Genomic DNA, 13,573 nt, shown 5'->3' with positions numbered 1-13,573 from the left:
GGCATATAGGCAGTCATTAATAAATACAATCCTGGGTATTGACTAGAGTATCTGTGGTATTACATTGGGATGAAACAGCTAGGCTTGAAATGACTTCCGGGTTAATAGCCTAGTAACCTCCTATGAACCTATGATCCTAATGACAGATAGAGATTCTTACCTTATCCACAGTTTGTTTTTAAACTTCTCTGGGTTCCTTCAAGTTTAACCATCACTCAGTTCCAAAAACCCATTATTCCTTACATTACCTCCTCTGTCAAAAAAAAAAAAAAACTATTACAGACGTTTGTTTTTGTTTGTGCTAGTTAGTTAGTTTAGCTAGTTTTTCTGATAAGATGTGACCTTCCATGTATGTGGTCTGGAAATGCAACCATGGTACGGCTAGCCACCCAGTGGTGTGAAAATTGGCTCTAAATTGCCATTACTGAAGGATGGATGAATGGATAGATGGAAGGATTAGTTCTACTAGGCCTATGGCCTAGTTAAGGGAAGCTTTGACTGCTTATACTGCCTGCAGGTAATTTTGGTATCCCCAGTTTTTTCTTCAGTGTCATATGATTCTTTACAATTCACAATGCAAAAAACAGAGGACATCTTCTACTGTGCTAAGTATGCGCTTCTAGCAGGTGATCTTCCTGCCACCTTCTAACAAAGCTGATCTCTCTTCTGGGAATATGGAAGATTAACCATTGCCCTGACACACATTTGAGTACACAGTGTCCAGAATGTAATTATTAAACAAGAGTAGAAGCAAAAGAGTCTGAAAACACATGAAAACTGGCTCTCCAGGTTCACCACTATGCTAGTAAAATGAGCTTAAACATTTGTTACTGACAGTTTATAAACAGATGAGAACTAAGGGACTGGAGGAAAGGCATAAAAAGAGCTGTCTTTCAAATCAAGGAGAATGCACACTGTTCTCTGCCCTTCTGCTGTAAACAGATCATGGAAGGCCTCCTGGGTTACAAAGTGACAAATGTTTGGGATGTTCTGTGACTATAATCAGTCTGCATGCTCTTGTACTCTAGCTACAGCTCTAGTGCAGAGCGTATGCTGTGACCTTGGTATGTGAAGTAATGTCTTATTCCCTTGATATAGACCAGCATCAGGAAACTGTATCAGTCAGTGGTCTGCTGCCACACTTATAGCCCTTAACAGCAGAAAGGGTACATGCATCTCTCCATGATCAGGCACCATACTCCTGCATGACTATCAGACCTCATAAGAAGGGGATGCAGTTTTGTAAGGACCCCCCCCCCCCAAGAGCCTGTAGAGAACACAGTCCTCAACTCAAGAAGACTGCTGTGCCACCACTTCTCAAAGAAGTGCGATGTCTTCTGAATAAGAACTGCCAGAGCTGAACTTCCCAAATGACCAGTGACACACTCATTATCACAGACTGAATGAAAACTCTAAGACAAAATAGATCCAAAAATGAAATGATGAATCTGCAGCGAATGGCAGTGTGCCAACTACTGAAAAACTATGGAAGTGAGACAGACGATGACCATCACACACGTGCCATCAAGCCCAAAAGACCCAGAAGAATACTTATCATAATGTTTGTAATTCACTATCCATGAGGCCAAATCCCTGGTCTCATGTTCTCTCTAAGAAGAGAGATAGTACACAAACAGGATCAGCACTGGCTGCAAGAAGGGCTGCTCTTAGGTGATGGCAAACTGTCAAAAACATCAGCTAAGGTGAAGCCCAGGTCAGAGGTACTGACAAAGTTGTGAACAGCTGTCAAAATTAACTTAAATTGTTTAGGCATCCTTTCAAATCCAGCATCCCAGACAACACATTTACAACTATGGTGAAGACCTAAGGTTAGAAAAGAGTAAATGTGGAACAAACTGCACTAATGAGATGGGAGAATGAAGACAAATCCAGTGCGGCTCCCGGACACTGACATATCAGTAAGCATTCACTATGCCTAAGAAAACCATGGAAAAGCCCTGAGACACTAGCAGCATCTATATTATTTCTAGTTTTCAGTTTCTGCATTGCTTAGGATAAAACACTTAAACCTAAAACCGAAGTTGAGGTAATTTGTCTGGGTCTATATTAGAAGATCAAATGCTTAGGTGATCAAACACCTAAACATCGATCTTTTAATACTGAATCTGAAAACAGCAAACGTCCCAGGGAAACACGTCCTTTGGCCACTAAAGCAAAACCAAATTTTACATCCAAAGTAAGTGGGGGCTTTGCCCCCCCCCCCCCAACTAAATATACCAAATCTAAGATCACTCTACAGTATAGGAAATGGCAAAAACTGGCAAACGGCCAAAGGAAATCTTTCCCTGTGTTAAATCGTCCGGTCGCCATTTTTTGCTTTCGATATTAGAAGATCGATGTTTAGGTGTTGGATCACCTAAACATTTGGTCTTCTAATATAGACCCAATTTGTCTATCATGTCTGCTCACAGTATGCAGCTAGCAACTATTAAAAGTTTGGTGCATGGCAATTTAGCTGTACAATTCAATTGAAAAACAAACAAATCTGTTAGGGGGAAAAAAATAAAAAATGTACAATAAGCTGACTGCAAAAGTGTGCACACCCTTAAACTAATACTTTGTTGAAGCACCTTTTGATTTAATTGCAGCATTCAGTCTTCTTGGGTAGGAGTCTATCAGCATGGCACACCTTGACTTGGCAATATTTGCCCACTCTTCCTTGCAAAAGAAATCCAAATCTGTCAGATTGCGAGGGCATCTCTTGTGTACAGCCCTCTTCAGGTCACCCCACAGATTTTCTACTGGATTTAGGTCTGGGCTCTTGCTGGGTCATTCCAAAACTTTAATTTTCTTCTGGTGATGCCATTCTTTTGATTTGGATGTATGCTTGGGGTCATTGTCATGTTGAAAGGTGAAATTCCTCTTCATGTTCAGCTTTCTAGCAGATGCCTGAAGGTTTTGGGCCTAAAGTAACTGGTATTTGGAACTGTTCATAATTCCCTCCACCTTGAGTAAAGCCCCAGTTGCAGCTGAAGAAAAGCACCCCCAAAGCATGATACTGCCACCACCATGCTTCATTGTGGGGGTGGTGTTCCTTTGGTGATGCAAAGTGCTGTTTTTTGTACCAAACATACCTTTGGAATTGTGGCAAAAAGTTCAACCTTGGTCGCATCAGACCATGACACATTTTCCCAAATGCATTTGGGAGACTTGATGCATTGTTTTTCAAATTTTAGCTGGGCCTGGATGTTTTTCTGTGTAAGAAAAGGCTTCCGTCTTGCAACCTTACCCCACAGGCCAGACATATGGAGAATACGGCAGACTGTTGTCACATGTAGTACATAACCAGTACTTGCCAGAAATTCCTGCAGCTCCTTCAGTGTTGCTGTAGGTCTCTTGGCAGCCTCCTTGACCAGTTTTCATCTTGTCTTTTCAGTTTTAGAGGGACATCCAGTTCTTTGCAATGTCATTGTTGTCCCATATTTTCTCCACTTTTTGATGACCGTCTTCAATGTGTTCCATGGTATATCCAATGCTGTGGAAATTTTTTTGTACCCTTCTCCTGACTGATACCTTTCAACAATGAGATCCCTTTGACGCTTTGTAAGTTATTTGTGAACCATGGCTTTTGCTGTAGCAGGCAACTGAGTAAATGTCAGGAAAATCCTACTAAGACAGCTGAACCTTATTTGGGGTTAGAGTCTCTTTAATTGATGGCAGGTGTGTACTCAAGAAGACTGAATGCTGTACTTAAATCAAAAGGTGCTTCAACAAAGTATTAGTTTAAGGGTGTGCACACTTTTGCAGCCAGCTTATTGTATGTTGTTTATTTTTTTTTTATATATTTTTTCCCCAGACCACTCTGTCTTTCTGAAAGGTCAGATAGGGAGAATTAATGTACAAAGCCAGACTTATAGGTTCAAAGGTGTTTACTAGGCTAACGACCACAAGGGCCTTTTTAAGCCTAGCTATGCATCCCAAATCGCTGACAAGTTCTGCTACCCTTGATAAGTGCAAGGGCCTGGGAGATGAACCATTTACAGGTTACCTGTGTCCATTAGAGACATGGGTGCAAAACCAGGGATGAATTTCCAGTTTCCCACCCAATTGCCCAAATTGCACTTGAACTGGGTTAGGGAGGAACTCTGCTTCACATGGATGGGGAGCCTGTTCCAGAGACAGGGTACTCTCTGGGATACATACCTGTCTCTCCAGCAGGTCCTATTTATATCAGAAGCAAGCTTCAAGTCTTTAGAATGGGTAATTCTGGTGCTGTTCGTTTTGTGGATATGCAGGAGGTACATCAGAGTGGGGTCTGATAATGCACTGTATGCCAGGCATAGATCTCCCCTCAAAAACCTGTAGGAGACAGAATACAGAGATAGTTTCTTGAGGTGGTCTGCAAAGAACATTTTACTTGTGCATTATACTCTTTTAGTGAGGAACCTCTGTGGATCTTTCAATTGTTGGATATGCCTGGTTAGGTACATACCAAAGGGGGCATTGTACTCAATGATAGGTCTAATGAATGCAGAATACAGTGGAACAATGTCTTCTTTGGACTTAGATGCCATACATTTGTTTATAAGTTGCACAACACAGAATGATTTCCTCACCACTGTAGACATGTGATGATCAAAGGCTAGATTACTATCTATGTGTGTCTCTAAGTCCCTGACTACTGGATGAACTCTAAGGGGTGTGTTGTCAATATGATAGTTACCGGGGATGGATGACTTCCCAAAGGATACTATTATGCATTTCATGGAATTTAGTTTTAGACCACAGCTCTGACACCAGTTGTCTGTGCCAGCCCCTCCTGGAAAACATTTGTGTCAGTGTAAGATTCAATGACAGCTCCTAATTTTCAATCATCTGCAAATTTAGTCAGCCGAAGACCGCAGGCATTGGCCTTGACTTCTGAAATGTAAATGCCGAAAAGGAACAGTCCAACAACTGATTCTTGAGGGATTCCACTTGTGATTGTCCTCTTTGTAGAGTTGGACTCTCCAATTCTAACTTTCTGGGTCCTATCTGTGAGCCAGTTGGCTATCTGCTGTGTGACATACGGGTTTGTATCTAACTTCTTGAGCTTGTCAGCAATGTCTGAGTGGGGTATTGTGCCTTGGCCAGGTCAAGGTAGGCAGTGTGAACAATTTGCCCTCATCCATTGCTTTGGTGAACTTCTCAAAGAAGTCCACCAGGTTGAGCAGACATGAGCTGTCCTTGACGAATCCAAATTGGGTTGGCTCCAGTGTCTGGAGGTTTACTATATCTCTATTGATTATCTCCATGATGATGCTTTTCACGGCTTTACATACAGACTAGTGAGACTTAAGGGTCTGTAGTTTCTAGGGTCTGTAGATGGCCCACCTTTGTGCAGAGGGATGACTGTTGCCTTTCTCCATTCATGAGACACAAAGCCTGTTTTGATGCTACAATCAAACAGTAGAGGCCCTGACAGGTCATGTTTCATGCTGTTTAGATGGCATCCTAGGATATTGTCTGGGCCCACTGATGCAGTGTTCCTGGTCTGAGAGACAGCATTAAGGACCTGTTCTCTAGTGATAGTTGGGGGAGTTATATTTGATGATATTTTCTGAGGGAAGATTGAGGGGGAGAGGAGTAAAGCTGGAGCTGAATTTATCAGCCAAGAGGTTTGCTATATCTTCTGGCTCAATATAGGTGGGTCCATTTACAATGAGCTCTGTACACAATTGTGCATTGTCTTTAAGGTTGTGGACATAGCTAAAGAATGCTTTGTGGTTGTCATTGGCCTGGGAGGCCAAACGTACCTCAGAATTAGGCTTTGGTAGACTTTGTCCTCTGAGTTGTTTGTTTAATTTGATGAGAGTGCTTTTATCCTGCTGGGGGCTGCACCTCCTAATTTTTGCCATGATTTTCTTTCATCTGTTATACAGACTATTGCGTTTGTGATTCCACCAGGGTGGCTTGTTTTTTTCAGTTAGTTCTGCACTTCTTCCTGGTGGGTACAGATACCTTTATGCAGCTATTAACATGCTTGTACAGGGTTTCTGTGAACAGTTCTGCATATGCAGAAGTGTTCTCAGGGTTTATGGGGGCTTGAAAATTTGCCAGGTTATCACTTAATGGCAGGAGGTTAGCCTTAGAATAGTTCCTGAATATTCCAGGTTTTATTTTTACTTCAAAGGAGACCATTTTGTGTTCTGACCTTACCAGGGAAGGCATTACAGTAGGGGATGTGCAAGCAGTCTCCCATATTAGCAAGGACCAGCTCCAGTATGGTTGCACCCCTGGTTTGTGTGCTGACTACCTGGTCAAGGAAGTTTGTGTTTACAAAATCCAGGAATCTGTGCATATACGTTTGGTGTACTATAGGATTCCCAGTTAATAATGGGGTAATTAAAGCCACCCATGAATATGGTGTTGGGTTGGATGGTTAGTGTTTCTAATAAGGTTAAATACATGGTATGGGTTTCCTGGGTCAAAGAGGGGGACCTATAGATTGCAAGGAAGTGGTACTGGATTTTACCTATGATGATTTGAACATGGAGCAGTTCAAGTGCATTGTCCGGTTTGACTAGCCTTAAAATATATTTATTTTTGATGTAAATAGAGACACCTCCACCTTTAGTCACTGCCTGTGAAAAGCTCAAATTTTCTTATCAAAGAGGAAGAAGTCTTAAGGACTTTCTACTTCATTGGAGTTTTAAGAGGCCATCTAGTCAAAGGACAGAAGAAATTATCTTGAAGGGTACATCCCCCTGTGGGGGATGTTCAGTTTGTATGTATGTGGTTTGAACCTTTCCAACTATTATGGTAAGACATTTCAAGAACAGGGGCCATACTCTTACAAGAGTGTAGGGGTTATTTATGGCCTGAGGTACCCCTGTGAGAAATTTTATGGGGGCAAGAGTAAAATGAGCCTTGCAGTAAAAATTAAGGAACATATGAGAGATGTTAAAAATAATAAATCAATAAGCCCAGTGGCAGAACATTTTAACAAATATCATGAGGGAGATCTGACGTGTTTACAAATCACAGTTTTGGAACAGATTAGGAATGATTTTATGAGTGAAGAAAGCATCAAGTATCATTTACGGAGAAAAGAATCGATTTTTATATTAAAATACAATACACTCCATCCAAGAAGTTTAAATAAATAGTGTAATTGAGAGATCTGTTTTATGAAGGTTGTTTAAAGTTTTAAGTGTTTAATTAATTGTTTAATTGGATGTAATAATGTAATATATAAGGGAGTCCATTTTAAAATAGGAATTACTCTGTGAAGTCTATTCAGTAGCTGAGGTGCTAGGAGAATCTAATTGTTTTTTTGGGGAAAGTTTTACTGCATGATTTTTACTGGATTTCTGTTTGAATAAATCAGAACAGTGTTTTACTGTGTTATTTCGACTCCTGGTCATTTGGAAGTGGTTCAAATGTTTTAGCTAATATTCGAAAGCCTAGAGGGGAGAAGTGCAGGCTTTCCGAAATTCTCCTGGCTGAGGTTATCACTACTAGAACAACAGTCTGTCAAGACAACTATTTTAATCCTGCACTAGTTGCATGGTCAAAGGGCATAAAGCCAGCTTCTCCAACAAACAATTCAAGTTCCTGTTTATATTATACTAACTTACCTTTATTTTCTCTACAAAATTGATAAAATTTCTCTACATATTATGCCACTGTCATATAAAGTATAGTTGTGTACCTACCATAAATGTAGATGTTCGAGTGTATTCACTGTTGCAGTCATTACAACTGGGTAATCCTGCTGGCAGGCTGCTCGCAGTCGGCCTGAGTTCCAAAGTCTAGGTCAGACATCGGTTGCTGTTGCCTCCTCCTTGATGTCAGTGTGCCAGGGGTATATAAGATGCAGCCGATGCCATTTTCTTTAGTTTTTCTTGCCCCAGATGTCAGGTGCCCCTAAAATGGTAGGCTAAATTATGCCAATAAGCATGCATGCACAAAAAACTTTTCCTTCACTACAAGCAAATACACCACATAGGTTGTATAGAGTAGAAAAGTACAGTCAGGTCCCAGCAAAGAAGAAAGGGGGATGGTGGGAGGGTAACCTGGACTGCAACAGTGAATACACTCGAAAATCTACATTTATGGTAAGTGTACACAACTGTACTATGTTCTTAGTGTTTCACTGTTGCAGTCATTACAATTGGGTTGAATCCCAAAGCTAAGGTTGGGAGGCTGGAGCTAAATAGGATTAGGAGAGGCTATAAGGCCCTGCAGAACTGCAGTGGCAAAAGCCTGCTCTGGATTTAGAGTAGAGAGGTAAGTGATAGTGCTTTGTAAAGGTATGCACTGAACTCCAAGTTGCAGCCTCTAAGATGTTTTTGGTTGGTACTCCTCTGAGGAAGGCTGCTGAGGTGGCTGCTGCTCTAGTTGAATGTGGCCTAATGCCCTTAGGCACTGATTTGCCATGCTGTGAATAGCAGAAACTAATGCAATGGCCTATCCACTTTGAAATAGTCTGTTTTGAGATAGGCTTTCCTTGTGATGCTGCAGCATATGCCACTAGAAGTCTTTCTGAAAGCTTTAGTTCTATCCAAGTAGAAGCGTAGCTGTCTGTGAATGTCCAAAGAATGCAGAATTTTTCTCACCCTTATTCTGTGGGTTTGGATAAAAAGTAGGCAAATGAATTGTTTGGTTAAGGGCCACACTGGACACTACCTTAGGCATAAATGTAGGGGTTGCCCTCAGCGTAACCCTGTCAGGATGGAAAATGATGAAAGGTTCCACAGCCATGAGTGCCTGTAACTCTGAGACTCTTCTAACGGAGGTTATTGCTAGGAGCAGAGCTGTTTTCCAGGATAAGAATTTTATGTCAGCTGCAGAGGCTAGCTCAAACAGAGGCAGTGTGAGTTTTTCCAAGACATAGTTAAGGTCCCATGCAGGTATTTGTGCTCTCCTTGGAGGTCTTATGTTTTTTGCCCCTCTAAGGCACTGCCTCAGTAACAGATGAGAAAAAAGAGGTGGTTCTGTATTGTAATGAGCTGAAATAGCAGAGGCATGAATTTTAATTGATGAAAAGGAAAGGCCTTTATCCAGCATCTCAGTTAAGTACTGCAAAATCTGAGGAATATTTGGAGCAATCGTGTCAATGCCTTGTGCTTGGTTCCCGGCACAGAATCTCTTCCATTTGTCTGCATAAGATTTTCTGGTGCTAGGCCTCCTGGCCTCCCAAATAACATCCATCACTGCTTTAGAAAGAAGTGTGTCTTGAGAGGCTATATTATCTGCCATGCCACCAGGTTTAAGGTTTTGAGTTGGCTGTGCAGTATCTGGCTGTCTTGTTGGGTCAATAAGTGAGGAATTTGAGGTAATGTCCACGCTGGGCAGTGAGACAAGCTCTTTAGGATTGGGTACCAGTGCTGGCGGGGCCAGTCTGGGACAATCAGTATCATTTTTGGTTTCTCTTGTCTGACCTTGAGTACCTTGGGGAGGAGAGGCAGAGGAGGAAAGGCATATACTGTTAGATTTTTCCAGCTGAAAGATAGAGCATCCACTTTTCATGCTTGCTTGTGTTAAGTCCTTGTGCAGAATCTTTGTAGTTGGTAGTTGTGAGGGGAGGCAAATAGGTCTATGTCCAGGCATCCCCAGGTCCTTGTTATCATACTGAAGACTTGTGGATCCAATTTCCACTCGTGGGGATCCATTAGATTTCTGCTTAGTTCGTCTGCCAGAGTATTTTTCCTTCCTGGCAGGAATTGAGCTTGCAGATGCACTTGGTAAGCCAATGCTGTGTGCCACAAGTTCATGGCTAGCCTGCAGAGGGGGAAGGAATGTGTGCCTCCCTGTTTGTTTATGTACCACATGACTGTAGTATTGTCTGTCTTTACTAGTAGTTGCCCTGGATGAAGTTGATCCTTGAAGGCTGTTAGGGCATTCTGAACAGCTAGCATCTCTTTTTGATTGATATGTAGATGCATTTGACTTGCGGACCATGTGCCCTGAATACATCTTCCTGCCATATGGGCCCCCCAGGCGTAATCTGATGCATCTGTTGTCAATGTCTACCTGGCTGTGGGTAAGGTGAATGGCTGTCCCGTGTTGTGGTGACAGGCTTTTGCCCACCATCGAAACTCCTGTTGCAGGCAGGGAATGAGGGTAATTATTGTTTCCAGGCTGTGGCAATGTTGAGTCCAAACACTTTTTAGATACCATTGAAGTTTCCTCATATACAATCCTGCATATGGAATTAGCAGAATGCAGGATGCCATGAAACCCAAGGCCTGCAGAATTTTTCTTGCAGACAACTGGGTCTTTGTTGCCAACATCTTGAAATAAGTAGTCAGTTGTCTGTGTTTGTCTGGCGTGAGATGAGCCATCTGGGCAGTTGTATTTAAGCTTGCACCCAGGAATATTATCTCTTGCGAGGGTACGAGCTTTGAATTTTTTTCTCGTTTACTGTGTACCCTAGACTTGTCAGTAATCTTTTTACAAACGCCAGATGGATAGGATAGTAAGGATATATTTGTATTCCTCTTTGTCTGCAAAATGCAATTACTAGTGCCAGGCACTTTGTGAAGACCCTGGGCGGAGTAGATAAGCCAAAGGGCAGTGCAGAGAATTGGTAGTGCATTGAGCCAGCTTTGAATCTGAGGTATCTTCTGCGTGTTTGTCTGATTGTGACATGCAGGTATGCCTCTTTTAGATCTAAAGTCACAAGCCAAGCCTTCTTGCCCAACATGGGCAGAAGCTGCTGTAGAGTCAACATTTTGAATTTTGGAATATCCAGATACGTGTTTAGAATAGATAGGTCCAGTACTGGTCTCCAGGCTTTGTCTTTTCTGGGTACCAAGAACAGTCTAGAATAGAATCTGTGACCCTGCTCTTGTTCTGGTACTTGTTGAATGGCCCTCATGTCCATGAGGGATGAAACTTGTTTTTGCGCCTCTGCCCATTGATTGCGTGGCAGGTCTGGCATACCGTTTTGCCTTGGCAGGGTGTGAAAGTGGAACCTGTAGCCTTTTGAAACTATATTTAGAACCCATTTGTCCTGGGTGATCATGTGCCAATTTTGTGAAAAAAGTGCTAGTTTTCCCCCCAAAGGGGCTGCCAAAAGATAAGTGCTTGGTGCTGGAAGTGGAAAGTCATTGAGACTGTTTCCTGTATGGCTGTGAATTTTCCTCTCCACTCTTTGAGGTAGAAGCACCCCATTGTTTAGGCCTGTATGAGCCTTGGGGCTGTGATCTACGTCTGTATCTGCCCCTTTGTGGTCTATCTGACACTGGAAAGGACCAATTTTTTGTAGGCCAGTTCCTGCTAAATCTGGGAGGCTGTACCTGCAAGAAATCCTTGACTGTTTGCATAGATTTAGTCTTGTCCTCCATTTTCTTCAACATCTCTTCTGCTTTAGCACCAAACAAAGTATCATGCAGTAAAGGAGCGTCTAATAGTTTTGCTTTAACATGATCAGGCAAATTTTGCTCTTTTAACCAAGCATGCCTCCTAATGACAGAACCTGTAACAGCGGCCCTGCAGGAGGCCTCAAGAGAATCAAAACCACATTGCAAAGTATGCTTTCCAACTTGTTCAGCTGCATGCAATAAATCCTGCATTTCTTTATTGTCTGCACATTCTGTATTTGCTGGCATTTTCTGTTTAAGCAAGGATATAAGATATTGCTGATACTTAAGCATATGAAATTGGCAGTTTAAAGCTCTTACAGCCAAGGTAGCAGAGGTATAAATATTTTTGCCCCATCTGTCTAGGGCCCTAGAATCCCTATTAGAGGGAATAGGGTTTTTTGCATTAGAAGCCATGACCCCTTTGGAACCCTGAGAGATGGTTTCTGGGTCAGCTGCAGGGTTCTTAGAGAAATTTATGTGAATCAGGAACCCTATAGTATCTGTCTGGCTTAACAGGGGCTGGTGGTAAAGAGTCTGGCGAAAAACTGGACTCTGTAAATACATCATCTACAATGTCTAAAACAGGTGGGATAGCAAGGGGCCTGTGCTGGAGCAATAAAAGGAAATCTCTAAGCCTTTTCGTAGACTCTGAGTAATCTTGGCTCTCCCAGTGGAAATGCTCCCTCATAGTATGCAGTGTTTCCCCAAAAGAATAATCCTCAGGAGGAGAGGCTGAAGGGATAGATTCTTCAGCATCAGAATCCTCATAGGGAGGAACAGAGTAATCCTGTTCAGAGGAGGAATCAGAGGAAATGGAAACCTGGTCTGAAAATTCATATTCTAACTCTTGCCTAGGCCTCTTTTCAGGAGGGGGATGGGAACCCCTGATCAAAGTAATAAGATCTTCTGCCATTTTTAAGCATCTGTTTTTTAGGCATGGAGGTCTGTCCAGGAGAATGCTGTACTTGTTTCTTTGTCTTTAGAGCTGCTTTAGTCTTTGTAGCTGAAGTAGGTTTCACATATAACTGTGTAGGCCTGAAAACACCCTCAGAAGCCGATGCCTGCTCAGCGGCTCGGACCCATCTGAGGGAATAGTTTCCGTGTGTCCAATACCTTGAGTTTCCAGAGGCCTAGTTGGCTCCACGTGGGAGTCGGAAGCGGCCTGTGGCTCTGAGGTAGCGGGCGTCAGGGGCTGCGAAAGCGCCTCACTGAGAACTGACGACAGGCCTAGAAGAAGCCTCGTCAGTTTTGGATCTCGAATGCCTGTCCTTTTCTTTTCGTTTTTTGTAAACTCCGGTAGTCGGCTGATCCGACGGCATTATATAATTAAATCTTCTGCCAAAGTAATGAAATTCAAAATCGTACCGACGCTTAATAGTGCGTTGGTTAAATCTAGCACAAAACCGACAACTAGCAATGTTATGGTCAGGGCCTAGGCAAGGAATACAGTAAGAATGAAAATCCTTATGAGTTATTTGCTTCCCACAAGAAATACAGTTATTAACTTTTTCTGACATCGGTCTGGAGCAAGAAAAAAGTTTCCCCAACGGGGTACTAAGCTTTAATGAAGACTTCGGATCTGAAATTCGAATTTGAAAACTTCAGGAGTCGGCCGACCGACACTTGCGAACTGCTTTTGCTTCGGGCACCGCACAGCAAGAAAGACTAAAGAAAGTGGCGTCGGCTGCACCTTATATACCCCTGGGGCACTGACATCGGGTAGGAGGCGACAGCAACCGATGCTGGACCTAGACTTTGGAACTCAGGCTGACTGCGGGTAGCCTGCCAGCAGGATAACCCAACTGTAATGACTGCAACAGTGAAACACGATGAACATCTATTCTTAACAAATGTTTTCATATTATGTTTAAATTGGTATAATTATTTAAACTGTAGATGTTTTTGCATTAGTTCTGAATACTGTAAATTTATTGTTTTTAAAATGTTTTGTAATACTTTAGAACTTTTCTCACCAGGCCTCATCTAAAAACTGGCTCCTACCCAGATGGACTTTCCCTGTAATCAAATGTTCAATCAATTAATAAATAAATAAAATAAATAAATACATTTGTATAAAAATAAACAAACAATTATAAGTTCACATTTACAAACATTATACATCACATACAAGGCTAGATTCAATAAAGCCTACACTAAGTGTACATGGTATGTATTCAAGAACATCCTTACCACATTTTTTGTGCTTTCTAGTCACTCAGAAAGATTACACTAAGTGTACATGTAGTCTACACTTTGTGGTA

General features: G+C 42.1%; 1 protein-coding gene across 1 annotated transcript in view; it reads right to left on the bottom strand.

Annotated features, from left to right (window-relative positions):
- The window catches only part of LOC122794961 (HSPB1-associated protein 1-like), a 477,584-nt gene that overhangs the window by 342,317 nt on the left and 121,694 nt on the right, over window positions 1–13,573 (bottom strand). The gene's annotated exons all lie outside the window — the stretch shown is intronic.

Source organism: Protopterus annectens, chromosome 2.part1 (assembly GCF_019279795.1).
Source record: "Protopterus annectens isolate FY-2018-M chromosome 2.part1, PAN1.0, whole genome shotgun sequence".
Lineage (NCBI taxonomy): Eukaryota > Metazoa > Chordata > Ceratodontiformes > Protopteridae > Protopterus > Protopterus annectens.
The sequence above is the reverse complement of the archived record's forward strand: the minus strand, read 5'-3'. Positions and strand labels throughout refer to the sequence as shown.